We start from the raw sequence: 16,903 nt of genomic DNA, 5'->3' as shown, positions 1-16,903 counted from the left end.
GGTGGGGCCCAGGGACATTAAAGGCACTGCCACCTAAGATGCCTTTCCCACATTGGGACTGAAAGGAGAAGGGAAGGAGGGTCTACTCTGGCACCCACCCAACCTCCCTTTCTATTATTTCCCCCTCTGTGCCCCACCTTTCAGGACCTCAGGACTCTCCTGCTACCTCCACCAACCAACTTATCTGAGATATAAATAAAAGAGTCAATGATATGTCAAGAGCTTTGTAATGTTGTGAACAACCAGTAAAAAAAATAAAATAAATAGAAGAGTCAAGATAAACCAAGGTCATAGCCAGAGAATTAGTACCCAATATCAAATTAAAAGAGTAAGGATTCTAAAAAGAATAATAATTAAAAAATGCATTCTACTGTCATGTGTAACTAATTAGAATAAATTTTTAAAATATTTTTTAAAATCATTGCATTTCCAAGTATTAATCTTCCAAGCATCTTTTCCAGCCTGATAAATTGTACCACAACATTCAGCTCCAAAATTTGTTTTGTCTGCAGGCTGTGGCTGTATTTCAAAGGTTTCAAAGGCACAGTGGTATCACTCTCTGGTTATCTTTTATATACATGTATATGTACACTCACGTGTGCCTCCAAGGGTAGGTCCTACCCATAATATAAGTATGTGACTACGAAACAATGAGAATGATTCCCATAGCCATTCACTAAATGAGTCCGATTACTTTATTGTCACAACTGATTTTCATGTGCATGCTCTTTGCCACTGAATACCCATTAAAGGAGCCTGAAAATGATTTGAGTAGCTGTCCTGGTCATCAGAAAAGTGTGTGTTGCGTAATGAAAGAAACACATGCTCTGGGCCACCACTTATGGTCTATGTGCTCCCTGACAATTGATTCAACCTTTTTAAACTCAGATTCTGCTCATGTGGAATGGAAAAAATATACGACCTAAATTGTGGGAGAAGAGTGAGAATTAAACAATATAGTTTATGAACAAGTGCCTGGCATGTACTAAGCCCTTCACAAATGCAACATGGATACAGTAATGCAATAGTTTTGCCAAAAAGCCTTGTAAAGCCTTATAGTTTTGCCCATTTTAAAGTAAGTACATTAATATTTTTTACTTCTTCCATACTTTCATAAGGACAAAAGGTCAGGCCTTTTGAATTCGTGTCACACACTGGGAATTTCAGAAAATGTTGAAAAACATCCCAGACCCTGTCATTTCAGAAAGAAAAGCAAATATAAGGAGAAAAGATACATTTGGGGTGTATAGAACAAGCACCTTTTCAGGTGAGCACACTGAAAGTGAAAATAAAAATAACCATTAGTTAATGATGGAATGAAAAGAAGGAATCAAGAAGAATAAATTTTATTTAATTTCACATCTTAATCAAATTTCTTCCAGTAAAACTAAACTAGCTCCTGTGACAATACATAATTACTAAAAAAGAATGACTTCAACTGCAATCATCTAAATAAGATTCTTAATTTTTTGGTAAGTGAATATATAATTTGTCCTTTAAAAATGTTTTTCCTGACCCAACGGCATTCCTCACAGAAATAGAAAAAGCAATCATGAAATTCATCTGGAAAAATAAAAGACCCAGAATAGCTAAAGCAATTCTAAGCAGGAAGAGTGAAACAGGTGGTATAGCGATACCAGATTTTAAACTATACTACAGAGCAATAATAACAAAAACAGCATGGTACTGGTACCAAAACAGGAGGGAAGACCAATGGTACAGAATAGAGGACACAGAAACCAATCCACAAAATTATAACTACCTTATATTAGACAAAGGTGCTAAAACCATGCAATAGAGAAAGGACAGCATCTTTAACAAATGGTGTTGGGAGAACTGGAAATCCATATGCAACAAAATGAAATTGAATCCCTTTCTCTCACCATGCACAAAAGTCAACTCATAATGGATCAAGGAGCTAGGAATCAAACCAGAGACTCTGCGCCTGATAGAAGAAAAAGTTGGCCCTAATCTCCATCTCGAGGGGTCGGACTCCAAATTCCTTAATAGGACACCTATAGCACAAGAGTTAAAATCAAGAATCAACAAATGGGATGTATTCAAACAAAAAAGTTTTTTTCTCAGCAAGAGAAATAAATAAGTGAGGTAAATAGGAAGCCTACTCCTAGGAACAAATTTTTACCCCTCACACATCAGATAGAGCTCTAATCTCTAGAGCATACAAAGAACTCAAAAAATTAAACAACAACAAAAAAATAACCCAATCAACAAATGGGCCAAGGATCTGAACAGACACTTCACAGAGGAGGATATACAATCAATCAACAAGTATACAAAAAAAATCTCACTATCGCTAGCAGTCAGAGAAATGCAAATTAAAACTACTCTTAAGATACCATCTAACTCCAATAAGAATGGCAGCCATTATGAAGTCAAACAATAACAAGTGCTGGTGAGGATGTGGGAAAAAAGGTACACTCATACATTGCTGGTGGGACTGCAAATTGGTGCAGCCAATTTGGAAAGCAGTATGGAGATTCCTTGGAAAGCTGGGAATGGAACCACCATTTGACCCAGCTATTCCCCTTCTTGAACTATACCCAAAAGACCTAAAAAGAGCATACTACAGGGACACAGCCACATCAATGTTCATAGCAGCACAATTCACAATAGCTAGAATGTGGAACCAACCTAAATGCCCTTCAATAGATGAATGGATTAAAAAATGTGCCATTTATACACAATGGAATATTACTCAGGACTAAAAAATAACAAGATTATGGCATTTGCAGGCAAATGGATGGCATTAGAGCAGATTATGCTAAGTGAAGTTACCAATCCCTAAAAAAAAAAATGCCGAATGTCTTCTCTGATATAAGGGGGGTGACTCAAAATAGAGTAGGGACGAAGAGCATGAGAAGAAGATTACCACTAAACAGGGAAGAGAGGTGGGAAGGAATGGGAGGGAGAAGGGGAATTGCATGGAAGATGGAAGGAGACCCTTATCATTATACAAAATACATATATGATGGTGTGAGGGGGAAGAAAAAAGAGAGAGAGAAATGTGTCACAGTAGACGTAAAATGTTTTTTCCATACCAGACTTTTCAACATTATTCCATTAACATTTTTTCCATATTTCTGATTAGAAAATGAACTTAATTTTGCCTGAGATTAGGTTATTAAATAAATAATAAAGCATGGGATATTTATATTAGAATGAAACCATAAAATTTGCATTTTTAAGGAATACTTGATGGCTGAGAAATGTCCATAAAATATTTTTTAATAGCACAGAGTCTATGACACAGCACATGTAAGTATAATTTCATTTCATAATATATGTGTGTTTTCACATATGCATGAAAAGAAATCTTGGGAGGACAGTGATTCAAAATATTAATAATAGTTATTTGTGGGAAATCATGTTTCTTTCTTTAAACTTTTATCTTACAAAGTTTATGCCAAATTATCTATTACTTTTATAAAAATAAAATACTCTTTTTAAAAAATGATTTGTAATTGTTTGATTTTTTTTCTATATTCTTTTCCTCTTGGCAGAAATCTAAGGGTAGATTTATAAAATCTTTCTGCCTCTATCACTGCATTCTCCCTTATAACTAGTTCCATTTTTTCTGTTAGTATAAAGCATTTATAAATATCAATTAACCTAAGGAAGAATAAGTAATTGTATGAACATATCCAGATTTTAGACCCTATACAGCATTTTCTCAATAAACTAAAAATTGTCACATCCCACTCTCTTAAAGAAACTTATGTGGTATTCGATGAATTCAAGCCTATAGTCTGGCCTCTACCTGAATATGTGACCCTGGAGAAGTCCTCCAACTGTTCACAATGTCAGCTCTTCATGTGGGCCTCAAAAGGATGGGCTTACCCATTGCTAAGACCCAGAAGGCCCTGCAAAGCTTACTGAGAGGTCTCAACAAAATTAGTAGTATATGGCCAAAGACCTCTGTAATAGTTTGCTAGGGGCTGCTGTAACAACCAGTCTAGGTGACTTGAACAGCAAAAATATATTTTCTCACAATTCTAGAGTCTGATATCACCATGTCAACAGAGGGGGTTTCTTCTGAAGCATCTCTCCTTGGCTTGTAGATGGCCATCCTTTTCCCCTGTGTCTTTACATAGCCTTCCCTCCATGTGTATCTGTGTGCTAATCTCCTTAAAAGAACACCAGTCCTGTTGAATTAGAGTCCAAACCACAAGACACCATTTTATTTTAATTGCCTCTTTAATGGCCCTGTCTTCAAATATTGTCACATTCTGAGGTACTAAGGGTCTGACTTCAACATAATGAATTCTAGGGGAACATAATTCAGCCAATAACAAGATCCTATTTATAAAATTAACATATAGGGTAGAAGAAATAGGTGTGGCAGAAGCAAGAGAGTCTAATGTTACAAACTAAGCATCTCCTCCAAAATGGATAGAGTTCCATTTTCTTCAAACCCCTCTATAGCAGGACACTGCTTCACAGAGTTGCCCTTGGCCAGGGTTGAGGAGGGGGGGTGTCTTCGTAGTCTTACCCAACAAGCTGTCATGCCAGCTGCCAGCTTATAGTTCAATCTTAGCACTATCCCCACTTTTATCCATGAAAGAGAGATTGCTTGTGCACTTATTTGAATATTTTACTGAGTTTGCCCTTATTATGTCAAATAAATGTGTAGAAAATGGAAAAATGACAGGCTCGAACTAGTGATTAGGAATACAAGTCTCATAACCTTACTACAATTGACATGAAAATGGGAATTATCATGTGGGCTCAAATCAGGGACTCTCTCAAATGTGAGTTCACTGAACTTGAGCTGATGTGCATACATTTGTGAAGGGAAAAAAAGAAAAGCTAAATAACAGATCAAGTTCCAAAACCAGATGATCCAAGATTGAGTCTAAAAGATCAGATGTAGTTTGGAATCTTAAAATGTGCTTTGGCTCGAAAGAAAATGGAATTTCTCTCGCCACATCCAAACATCTCATACAACCTGCACACACTTGACTTCTGGGCACTTGATTTCAAGAGCTGCCTGCTGGAAACTTTCTATAGGAAAATAGAGAATTCTCTACCAGAAAAGGAGGGAACTGCCTAACACAGTTCTTTTCTGACAGCATTTTCACAAATAATATTAGATAACAACTCAGGTGAGCAGGAGTTAACAAGTCCCTAGCCACATCCTGGAAGCATTCTTACTGCACAAGTCCTGATTCACCTTAGGCCCTCCTTCCCCCTTCCCAAACATTCAGATTTCATGTTGTCTTCTCTTTTACTTATTTCATATTTCTTACTTTTCTTCCTACTTTTCCATGTCTATGTTAAAAAAAAAATATATATATATATATATATATATATATATATATATATATATATATATATATTCTTGTACATTCTTGGTGGGAAGGTAAAATAATGCAACCACTGTGGAAAACAGTATGGTCAGTATGGTGGGTCTTCAAAAATTTAAACATAGAATTAATATGTGAGCCAGCAATTCTACTTCTAAGTATATATCCAAAATAATTGAAACCAAGATCTCAAAAAATTATTTGTACACCCACATTATGGCAGCATTATTCACAATAGTCAAAATTTAGAAGCAACCCAGATGTCCACTGGCAGATGAATAAGCAAGAAATGTCATATACGTACAGTGGAATATGACTCAGCCTTTGAAAGGATGGAAATTCTGACACATGCTACATCATGGATGAACCTTGAAGATATTATGCTAAGAGCAATGAAAAATCCATTAAAGACAAACACTGAATGAGTCCACTTATTTTTTTTAACCATACTATTTATTTTTATTTTTTTAGTCATATATGACAGCAGAATGTATTTTGACATATAATACATATGTGAAATGTACAAACATTAATCATAATGTCTACTCTATTCTGCTGCCCTTCCTATCCCCCCTACTCCTCCCCTCCTCTCCCATCCTTTCTCTCTATCCAATCTAATGTGACACACGTTTTTCTTTTTCTCATCACAACATCATATATGTATTCTGTATAATAATGAGGTTCTCCTTCCATCTTCCGTGCAACTCCCCTTCTCCCTCTTTTTCCCTCCCACATCTCTTCCCTATTTAATGGTGATCTTCTTCTCATGCTCTTCCTCTCTATCCCATTTTGAGTCACCTCCCTTATATCAGAGAAGACATTCAGTATTTGTTTTTTAGGGATTGGCTAACTTCACTTAGCATAATCAGCTCTAATGCCATCCATTTGCCTGCAAATGCCATGATCTTGTTATTTTTTAGTCCTGAGTAATATCCCATTGTGTATAAATGCCACATTTTTTAATCCATTCATCTATTGAAGGGCATCTAGGTTGGTTCCACATTCTAGCTATTGTGAATTGTGCTGCTATAAACGTTGATGTGACTGTGTCCCTGTAGTATGCTCTTTTTAGGTCTTTTGGGTATAGTCCGAGAAGGGGAATAGCTGGGTCAAATGGTGGTTCCATTCCCAGCTTTCCCAGGAATCTCCATACTGCTTTCCAAATTGGATGCACCAATTTGCAGTCCCACCAGCAATGTATGAGTGTACCTTTTGCATCCTCTCCAGCACTTATTGTTATTTGTCTTCATAATGGCTGCCATTCTTATTGGAGTGAGATGGTATCTTAGAGTAGTTTTGATTTGCATTTCTCTGATTGCTAGAGATGGTGAGCATTTTTTCATATATTTGTTGATTGATTGTATGTCCTCTTCTGAGAAGTTTCTGTTCAAGTCTTTGGCCCACTTATTGATTGGGTTATTTGCTTTTTTGTTGTTTAACTTTTTGAGTTCTTTGTATAGTCTAGAGATTAGAGCTCTATCTGATGTTTGAGGGGTAAAAATTTGTTCCCAGGATGTAGGCTCCCTATTCACCTCACATATTATTTCTCTTGCTGAGAAAAAAACTTTTTAGTTTGAATACATCCCATTTGTTGATTCTTGGTTTTAACTCTTGTGCTATAGGTGTCTTATTAAGAAATTTGGGGCCTGCCCCACATGATGAAGATTAGGGCCAACTTTATCTTCTATTAGACGCAGAGTCTCTGGTCTGATTCCTAGCTCCTTGATCCATTTTGAGTTGACTTTTGTGCATGTTGAGAGAAAGGGATTCAATTTCATTTTTGTTGCATATGGATTTCCAGTTCTCCCAGCACCATTTGTTGAAGATGCTGTCCTTTCTCCATTGCATGTTTTTAGCACCTTTGTCTATTATAAGGTAGTTGTAATTTTGTGGATTTGTCTCTGTGTCCTCTATTCTGTACCATTGGTCTACCAGCCTGTTTGGGTGCCATGAATGAGTCCACTTATATGAGAAAGTAAGAGTAGTCAAATTCATAGAGACAAAAAGTGGAATAGTGGTTACCAGGGACTGGAAGAAAAGGTGACAAGAAAGTTGTTTTATGGGTACAGAGTTGCAGCTTTGCAAGATGAAAAAAGATCTAGAGATTGATCTCACAACAACCTGAATGCACTTAACACTACCAAACCACACACTTAAAAAATGGTTAAGCCAGGCACGGAGGTGCACACGCATAATCCCAGCAGCTTGGGAGACTGAAGCAGAAGGATCAAGAGTTCAAAGCCAGCCTCAGCAACTAGGCGAGACCCTGTCTCTAAATAAAATATATAAAAGAGCCGGGGATGTGGCTCAGTGGTTAAGTGCCCCTGAGTTCAATCCCTGGTACAAAAAAAAAAAAAAAAAAAAAAGGCTAAGATAGTAAACTTTCCATTATGTTTATTTGGCCACAATTTTTTGAAGTACTCCATTTTGTTATAAGGTTGAATAATGAGAAGAAGACAATTGTTTATGGCAAGATGTGGCATCAAAGACCTCATTAAAGCCATTTCAATTTGGTGAATTACAGGAGTTTGACGGAAATGCTGCTGGGAGGGACTCAGGGACAGGAGAAAACAGCCCTAGTGAGAAGATTTTAGCTTGAAAGAAGCTAGAGATGAGGCCTGGGCAGGAGGAGAGCATGGGGTCAAGGTCGACGGGGTCAAGGTGAAAGAGACTGAGAATGTCTGTAGGGAACCGTGGTAGGTAGGGCAGCTTGGGCGTGGTGGCCCTGGGGGATGGGTGATCTTATATTTGCAGCGAGCCCCCTTGGCATGGTTGAGTCTTTTCTCCGGCAGCGAGCAGCTGTCAGGGCAGGGACAGGGTTGGTGGGCATCTATTTTACCCAGTGTGGTGGGTTTTCTAGGCAAGAACAGCAGAGAACAGAGAGAGGTCAGAGATTGACAGGAAGTGAGGACAGGAGAAGAGGGGCCAGGAGGGAAGAAGAGGCTGCACTGGGGTCTGGGACACCCATGAGCTGGAGGCAGAGGAGGTGAGAGCCAGAGAGCAAGAGACTGAAAGCTCGATTTCAGAGAGGCAGTTATGGCAGAGTCAGGAGAGCCAAAGGTCATTGGAGTTAAGCAGGTGAAGGAAATGAGGGTTCCAAATATCGACGGGTTCACCTACATAATGATGAAATTGCCCCCAAGACAAGAGAAGTGAAGAAGAAAATAGAGCAAGAGAATAGGGGGAGGGGATTGTAGCTCAATGGTAGAGCAGTTGCCTACACATGTGAGGCACTGGGTTCAATCCTCAGCATATGTCAAAAGAATAAATAAAATTAAATAAAGAAAATAAATGTATTGCATCCATCTACAACTAAAAAATATTTTTAAAAGAGAGAGAGGAGGAGGAGGAGGAGAAGCAAAGGAAACAGCAGGTGCAAAGGCCCTGAGGCAAGAGAGAATATGTTATTTTGAGGAACAGAAAGATGTTCTTTGTGAAAAGAATGGAGAACAGAGAACCATGTGGGAGATAAAGCTGGAGCGGAATGCAAGGCTATTTTTGTGATGATTTTGAAAAACATACTAATGAGTGTATATTTTATCTTAAACACCACATGTTCTCTCTCATATGTGGATGCCAAAAGAAAGTTGATGTGAATGTAGAATAGTGATTACTGTAGGCTGGGAAGGAGAGAGAGAGGGAACAGAAAAAGGTTGAGAACAGTTACAGAGGAGTAGTAAGTTTAGTGTTCTACAGCACAGTGGGCTAACTACAGTTTATAGTACTTTATTATATATTTCATGATAACGAGCCCATAGGAGCTTGGAGGCTAATGATAATTTTTAAAAGTGTACTTGGGTTTTTAAAAGATCACTCTAACAAACTGGTACATCAGACAATGGAATGTCGTTCAGCACTAAAAAGAAATGAGAAATCAAACTATGATTACTAAATGAAAGAAACCCATCTGAAAAGGCCTTAGATCCCGGTTACAAGATATTCATGGAAACAAGAAAAAAGATCAGTTGTCCAGAGGGGTAGGAGCAAGGGAGAGGTGAACAGGTAGAGCACAGAGCATTTGGGGGCCCTGAGACTCTTCCATCTGATCCTACAGTGGTGGATGAGTGTCATACATTTGCCAAAATTAAAAATGCTTAAGCCAGGCACGGTGGTGCACACCCATAATCCCAGCAACTTGGGAGACTAAAGCAGAAGGATCAAGAGTTCAAAGCCAGTCTCGGCAACTAGGCGAGACCCTCTACACCTCCAAGGGAGAGTCCTAAAGTAGACTAGGGCATGCTGGGTGATAACAAAATATCCATGTAGGCACATCCACTGTAGCAGGTCATCCTGGTGGGGCATGTTGACAGTGGGAGGCTGTGGGGACAGGGGAGGTAGATAGGAACTTTATACTTTCTGCTCAGTTTTGCTGGGAACCTCCAGTCATGGTGGCACATGACAGTAATCCCATGACTCGGGAAGCTGAGGCAGAAGGATGACAAATTTGAGGTCAGTCTGGGCAACTGAGCAAGACCCTGTGTCAAAATAAAAATAAAAAGGACCAGGGATGCAGTTTAACGATAGAGTGGCCCTAGGTTCAACCCCTAGTACCACAAAATAAAAAAAGTCTATGGCCATAAAATTGCTATAAAAAATAAAGTCTGTTTTGAAATCACTCTGGAGTGCTGTGTGGTACATGAATGGCACAGAGGCAACTCTGGAGGAAAAAAGCCCAGACAACCAGCTACTTTGGCCGTTCACTCAGAGCACAGAAGAGGGGTGAGTTTGGGGACAGTAAATTCATTTCAGAGAAGCCTGTTAAGTCTGAATTTCCCAGAGCTGAGGGGAGTTCATGCCCAGTACTTTCACCATCTAAGCACAATGCAAATAAAAATTCCTCACTGTGGGCCGGGGATATAGCTCAGTTGGTAGAGTGCTTGCCTCACATGCACAAGGCCCTGGGTTCAAACCCCACAAACACACACATACACACACAAAATAATAATAATAATAATAATAATAATAATAATAATAATAATAATAATAATCCCTCACCGTGTATTCCTGCACTCTGTAAACATACTCACAGCCAAGGCCAGCTTGAGACTGTTCACACAAAGCCATGTAGCATGTGCTCTGGAACCAACTCCCTAGTTAGAATCTTAGCTCTGCCTCTTACCAGCCTGAGCAAGTCGCTTTCAGTCTGTTTCCTTATTTGTAGATTGGTGAGTCACAGTAGTCCCTATCCCATTAGTTTGCTATGGATGAAATGAGTTAGTATATATAAAATAGTTTAGCAAGTAGGGAATGAGCAACAATGAGTGTTTGCAATTAATTCTGTGAAAACTTACTACTTTGAAGAAAGCTTAGCTGATATATTTATGCATTCATTCAACATATCGCTAAGAGTCCCTACTACACTTACTCAAAAATAAATCAGTTGGGTATGGTGGCACAGGCCTGTAATCCTGGGAGCTCAGGAGGCTGAGGCAGGAGGATCGAAAGTTCAAAGCCAGCCTCAGAAACTTAGCAAGGTCCTATGTAACTCAGGAAGACCCTGTCTCTAAATAAAATACAAAAGGGGCTGGGGATGTGGCTCAGTGTTTAAGCACCCCTGCATTCAATTCCTGGCACAAAAATAAATACATAAATAAATCAGACATCTATGCTGTCTCAAGAAGTTTTAGTCCAGCAGAGATTAAGATACACAGAATTTCACACATAAATCCCAATCTGAAGAACAATTTGAGGTAACTAATAGTAGCAAATATTGCTAAAGAGATATGTAGCTGATAGGGAAAGATGGTCGCAAATAGAGTGCAGCACACCCCGTGTACCGCGTCACTGCACAGGTGAATAACGAGTTAGAATGACAAAAAGCTATCTTGTTAGGAATTTAGCAAAATTGGGGTGCACCGAAATCTAGAGGAAGGATTCCATCACCGAGGACCGGTTATTGAGTATCAAACGCGAGCCAACTGTGCGACCGGAGATCCAGGCTGACTGATCCGCCATCCGCCATGCGGCCCGCCCTGTGGCTGCAGACTGCAGGCACCGCCGAGAAGCGACCAGCAAACAGAGAGAAACGGTGCCACGGATTCTGTGGAGTCCTGTGGGCTGTGCCCTCACTGAGCACCGGGCTGAGTTCAGGGTTTGAGACAGGGAAGGAAGTGGTCCAGTTCTATCCCCCACAAAGGAAAGTCCACCAAGGAAACCAGCAGCCACCATCTTGGAAAGCTGACGTCACCACCGCCAGTTTCCGACAGATTGCAACAATAAAACAGGTGTGTGTTACTCAGCTCTTCTCCCATATAGCGGGGAATTCGCATAAAATCTCTCCCAGGCTTTCCAGGGGAGGGATTATCAGAGCGAGCCTGCATAGAGACGCGGGGAAAGGTAGAGACACCTGGCCTCCAACTCCCCCTCCCATCAGCGGCGAAAACGAAACCTGTCTAGCCAGTGCTGGGGGAGGGGCAAGCGGAAAAAATCAAAACAATAGAGTGCCGGGGTTCCAAATAGCCACCCTCCACACCCAGCAAACGGCAGGCCCAGAGTACAGTTTGAACTGCCAAGAGTCATCACACTGGGGAAGGCCGGGCTAGCAAGAAAAGCCAGGGGACGAGAGGCCAGGCCCTCATGACTGGGCGGCTAGAAACCGCCCGCCCGCCAGCAACCGACCACCCGCCCGCTGCCTGCGCGACTGGGCGGCTGGAGTCCGCCCGCCCGCCGGCGACCAACCGCCCGTCCACTACCCGCGCGACTGGGCGGCTGGAGACCGCCCACCCGCCGGGAACCGCTTGACTAGACCCCGAGGTGCGGCCCAGCATGTACGGCGCAGAGACTCTAGGAAGAGGTCTATAGCCAGGCCTTCATGAAGTAGCCAACCGGGATCTGAAACCAACCAGAGACAGACCAGTCCCACCCCTCCCTTCGGACACCCCGGCAAGGAGCCTGGGGCCCACCATAGCAGAGTGGTGACGTCACCGGAGTTCGGCTGACGGAATTCCTTCCCAGTGGAATCCACTTTAGCAGGCATAGTCTACCACCACAAAGGAGAGACAACAGAGATATACAAAACCAAAACAAATTTATAGGAGAGACCAGAAACATAGCAATCAAACAGAGCTGGAAAGTAACGTGAAAAACATGAAAAAATAAGGGAAAAAGGGATTACAAACAATGCAGGACAACTTAAATCTACAGGAGGACCTAGAAGCATTAGAAACAGGGATAGGGAAAGAACTCAAGGCATATCTAACTCAGATGGAATGGAATATTAGAGAAGACATGAGACAGCAAGTCCAAGCAATGAAAGTATATTTTGAAAACGAATTAAACAAACAAATTCAAATGGCAAAGAACGAGCTTTACCAGGAGATAGAGATTTAAAAAAAAAAATCAAACAGTAATCCTAGAAATGCAGGAAACTGGCAAGAGATACCACCATGACAGAGAACTGACATCAATAGACTGCGGCAGAGGAGATAACTTCATTGAAACCTGCGGCTACAGTGACTTCTTCCCTTCCCTTCTAATACCTTTTCTCCCAAGCATCAAATAAATTTATAGGAGTAAACAGTAACTCAGCAGTCAAACAGAACAAGACGTAACATGAGCAGCTTGAAAAAGCAAGGAAGAAAAGGAGTACAAACAATGCAGGACAGCCTAAATATTCAGGAGGACCTAGAGTCATCAGAAAAATGGTCATATAAAGAACTCAAGGAACACCTTAGACAGATGGAATGGAACCTTAAAGAGGATACGAGACAGCAAATTCAAGCAGCGAAAGAACACATTGAGAATGAATTACATAAACAGATAAAAGAAGAAGTTAAGCATCTTTATCAGGAGATAGAGATTATAAAAAATAATCAAACAATAATTCTAGAAATGAAGGAAACGATAAACCAAATTAAAAACTCAATTGAGAGTATCACTAACAGAGTGGAGGAAGTAGAAGCCAGAATGTCAGATAATGAAGACAAAATATATCATCTTGAAAAGAGTCTAGCCAACTCAGAAAGGCTGATAAAAAAATCACGAGAAAAACATCCAAGAGTTATGGGATAACATAAAAAAACCAAACTTACGAGTCATCGGGATAGAAGAAGGTACAGAGATTCAAACCAAGGAACAAGACAGGGATGCCCTCTCTCACCACTTCTATTCAATATAGTTCTTGAAATACTGGCCAGAACAATTAGACAGACAAAAGAAATTAAAGGCATTAAGATAGGAAAAGAAGAACTTAAATTATCACTATTTGCGGATGATATGATAATATATCTAACAGACCCAAAAGGGTCTACAAAGAAACTGCTAGAGTTAATAAATGAATTCAGCAAAGTGGCAGGATATAAAATCAACACGCATAAATCAAAGGCATTCCTGTATATCAGCAACAAAACTTCTGAAATGGAAATGAGGAAAACTACTCCATTCACAATATCCTCAAAGAAAATAAGATGCTTGGGAATCAACCTAACAAAAGAGGTGAAAGATTTATACAATGAAAACTACAGAACCCTAAAGAGAGAGACAGAAGATCTTAGAAGATGGAAAAATGTACCCTGTTCATGGATAGGCAGAACTAACATCATCAAAATGGCAATATTACCCAAAGTTCTCTACAGGTTTAATGCAATGCCAATCAAAATCCCAACGGCATTTCTTGTAGAAATAGATAAAGCAATCATGAAATTCATATGGAAAAACAAAAGACCCAGAATAGCAAAAGCAATTCTAAGCAGGAAGTGTGAATCTGGAGGTATAGCGATACCAGATTTCAAACTGTACTACAAAGCAATAGTAACAAAAACAGCATGGTACTGGTACCAAAACTGGCAGGTGGACCAATGGTATAGAATAGAGGACACAGAGACTAATCCACAAAATTACAACTTTCTTATATTTGATAAAGGAGCTAAAAGCATGCAATGGAGGAAGGACAGCATCTTCAACAAATGGTGCTGGGAAAACTGGAAATCCATATGCAACAAAATGAAGCTGAACCCCTTTCTCGCGCCGTGCACAAAAGTTAACTCAAAATGGATCAAAGAGCTTGATATCAAATCAGAGACTCTGCGCCTGATAGAAGAAAAAGTTGGCTACGATCTACATATTGAGGGGTGGGGCTCCAAATTCCTTAATAGGACGCCCATAGCACAAGAGTTAATAACAAGAATCAACAAATGGGACTTACTTAAACTAAAAAGTTTTTCTCAGCAATAGAAACAATAAGAGAGGTAAATAGAGAGCCTACATCCTGGGAACAAATTTTTACCCCTCACACTTCAGATAGAGCCCTAATATCCAGAGTATACAAAGAACTCAAAAAATTAAACAATAAGATAACAAATAACCCAATCAACGAATGGGCCAAGGACCTGAACAGACACTTCTCAGAGGAGGACATACAATCAATCAACAAGTACATGAAAAAATGCTCACCATCTCTAGCAGTCAGAGAAATGCAAATCAAAACCACCCTAAGATACCATCTTACTCCAGTAAGATTGGCAGCCATTATGAAGTCAAACAACAATAAGTGCTGGCGAGGATGTGGGGAAAAGGGTACACTTGTACATTGCTGGTGGGACTGCAAATTGGTGCGGCCAATTTGGAAAGCAGTATGGAGATTCCTGGGAAAGCTGGGAATGGATCCACCATTTGACCCAGCTATCGCCCTTCTTGGATACCTGAGGATCTTAAAAGAGCATACTATAGGGATACTGCCACATCAATGATCATAGCAGCACAATTCACAATAGCTAGACTGTGGAACCAACCTAGATGCCCTTCAATAGATGAATGGATAAAAAAATGTGACAGTTATACACAATGGAGTATTAAGCAGCACTAAAAAATGACAAAATCATGGAATTTGCAGGGAAATGGATGGCATTAGAGCAGAGTATGCTAAGTGAAGCTAGCCAATCCTTAAAAAACAAATACCAAATGTCTTCTTTGATATAAAGAGAACAAGTAAGAACAGAACAGGGAGGAAGAGGATGAGGAAAAGATTAACATTAAACAGAGATGAGTGGGGGGAGAGAAAGGGAGAGAGAAGGGAAATCGTATGGAAATGGTAGGAAACCCTCAATGTTACACAAAATTACACAGAAGAGGTTGTGAGGGAAAGGGGGGGCGGGAAACAAGGGAGAGAACTGAACAACAGCAGATGAGGTAGAGAGGGAAGATGGGAGGGGAGGGGAGGGGGGATAGTAGGGGATAGGAAAGGTAGCAGAATACAACAGTCACTAATATGCCATTATGTAAAAATGTGAGTGTGTAACAGATGTGATTCTGCAATTTGTATTTGGGGTAAAAATGGGAGTTCATAACCCACTTGAGTCAAATGTATGAAAGATGATATGTCAAGAGCTTTGTAATGTTTTGAACAACCAATAAAAAAAGAGAGATGTGTAGCTAATAAATATACACAAAATACCACAAAACAGCCTTGACGAACCAAGGGCATTTATTTATCTTGTGTCACATACAGTATATAATTCTCCTTTCTATGTTTCTGTCTTTAAATGGCATATCTTAAATGATATCTTTGGCTTCATACATGACTGTGCACACATATGTATACAAATGTATAATTTGCATTTTATAAAACCAACTGTATACCCAGCCTTATAAGCACTGGTATGGTGTAGAGGTAAAAAACAGATGACTTAAGTTTCAATCCCTGTTCTTATTGAGTGACCTTGGGCAAATGAGGCCTTTTGTGCCTCCGTGGCCCCTTCTGTAAAATGGGTATATAGTAGCATCCTGAGAGTTGCTGTGAGGATTAAATAAGCTAATGAACATGTAGCACTCAGAATACTTCAGAGCCTCAATAGTTTTGGCTATTAGCATGTAGAAATGTTCCACCCAAGTTTTTTATTCTGTGCTCATTTTTAAGACAAGCTTAATACTCAAATAATTTAATTAAGCTCTGTAATATGCTATATTAACAAAGGGAAACATTGGCTTTTACATGAGCTCGGTTGGTACAGGCACTTCCCATTTCAACAAGGCTCCTCTGAAATGATAACCCTAAAGTCTTGCTTATCCGCTAATCTGTAGCTAGAACCTGCCACCAGAGGGCGCAACAATGGATCCTTCACAAAGGTGAACACCATGAGACACAAATGGGCCAATTTAATCAGAATTCCTTCTGGATCTACCCCAACTAGCATTCAGAAAATCCAGTAATGCTTTTCCGTTTAAGGTAGGATCTTTTTCTTTATATTTTTAGGTCCAATGTCCCCAAGGCATGCAGAACTTTCTGATTAAAGAGAATGATGATATTTGTTGCAGTTTTGAGCTATGTACTCCCTGCCTTTTCTAAGAATCATGTTGTCACGTGATTTGTAGAACCTGTCACAAATATCTTTCACTTGTTCACAGATGTTGAGCTGTGTGCACAAACCACCAAGGATGAGCTCTGCCCACTCACCCCATGAGGAGTTAGTGTCTCCAAGTTTAAACTGTCCCAAATGGGCTGAACCTCTGTTGCCAGGATGCACACAGAGACAGTCTCTGACTCACCATCCACATTACTCCATATTACTCAGGGAGACATAAAAATACCTCCAATGAGCATCTTATATATAAAAATTGCATACTTCATTGAATTGCTTTCTATT

Source organism: Spermophilus citellus (assembly GCF_964194105.1).
Source record: "Spermophilus citellus genome assembly, chromosome: 3".
In the NCBI taxonomy this organism is placed as follows: domain Eukaryota; kingdom Metazoa; phylum Chordata; class Mammalia; order Rodentia; family Sciuridae; genus Spermophilus; species Spermophilus citellus.
The sequence above is the reverse complement of the archived record's forward strand: the minus strand, read 5'-3'. Positions refer to the sequence as shown.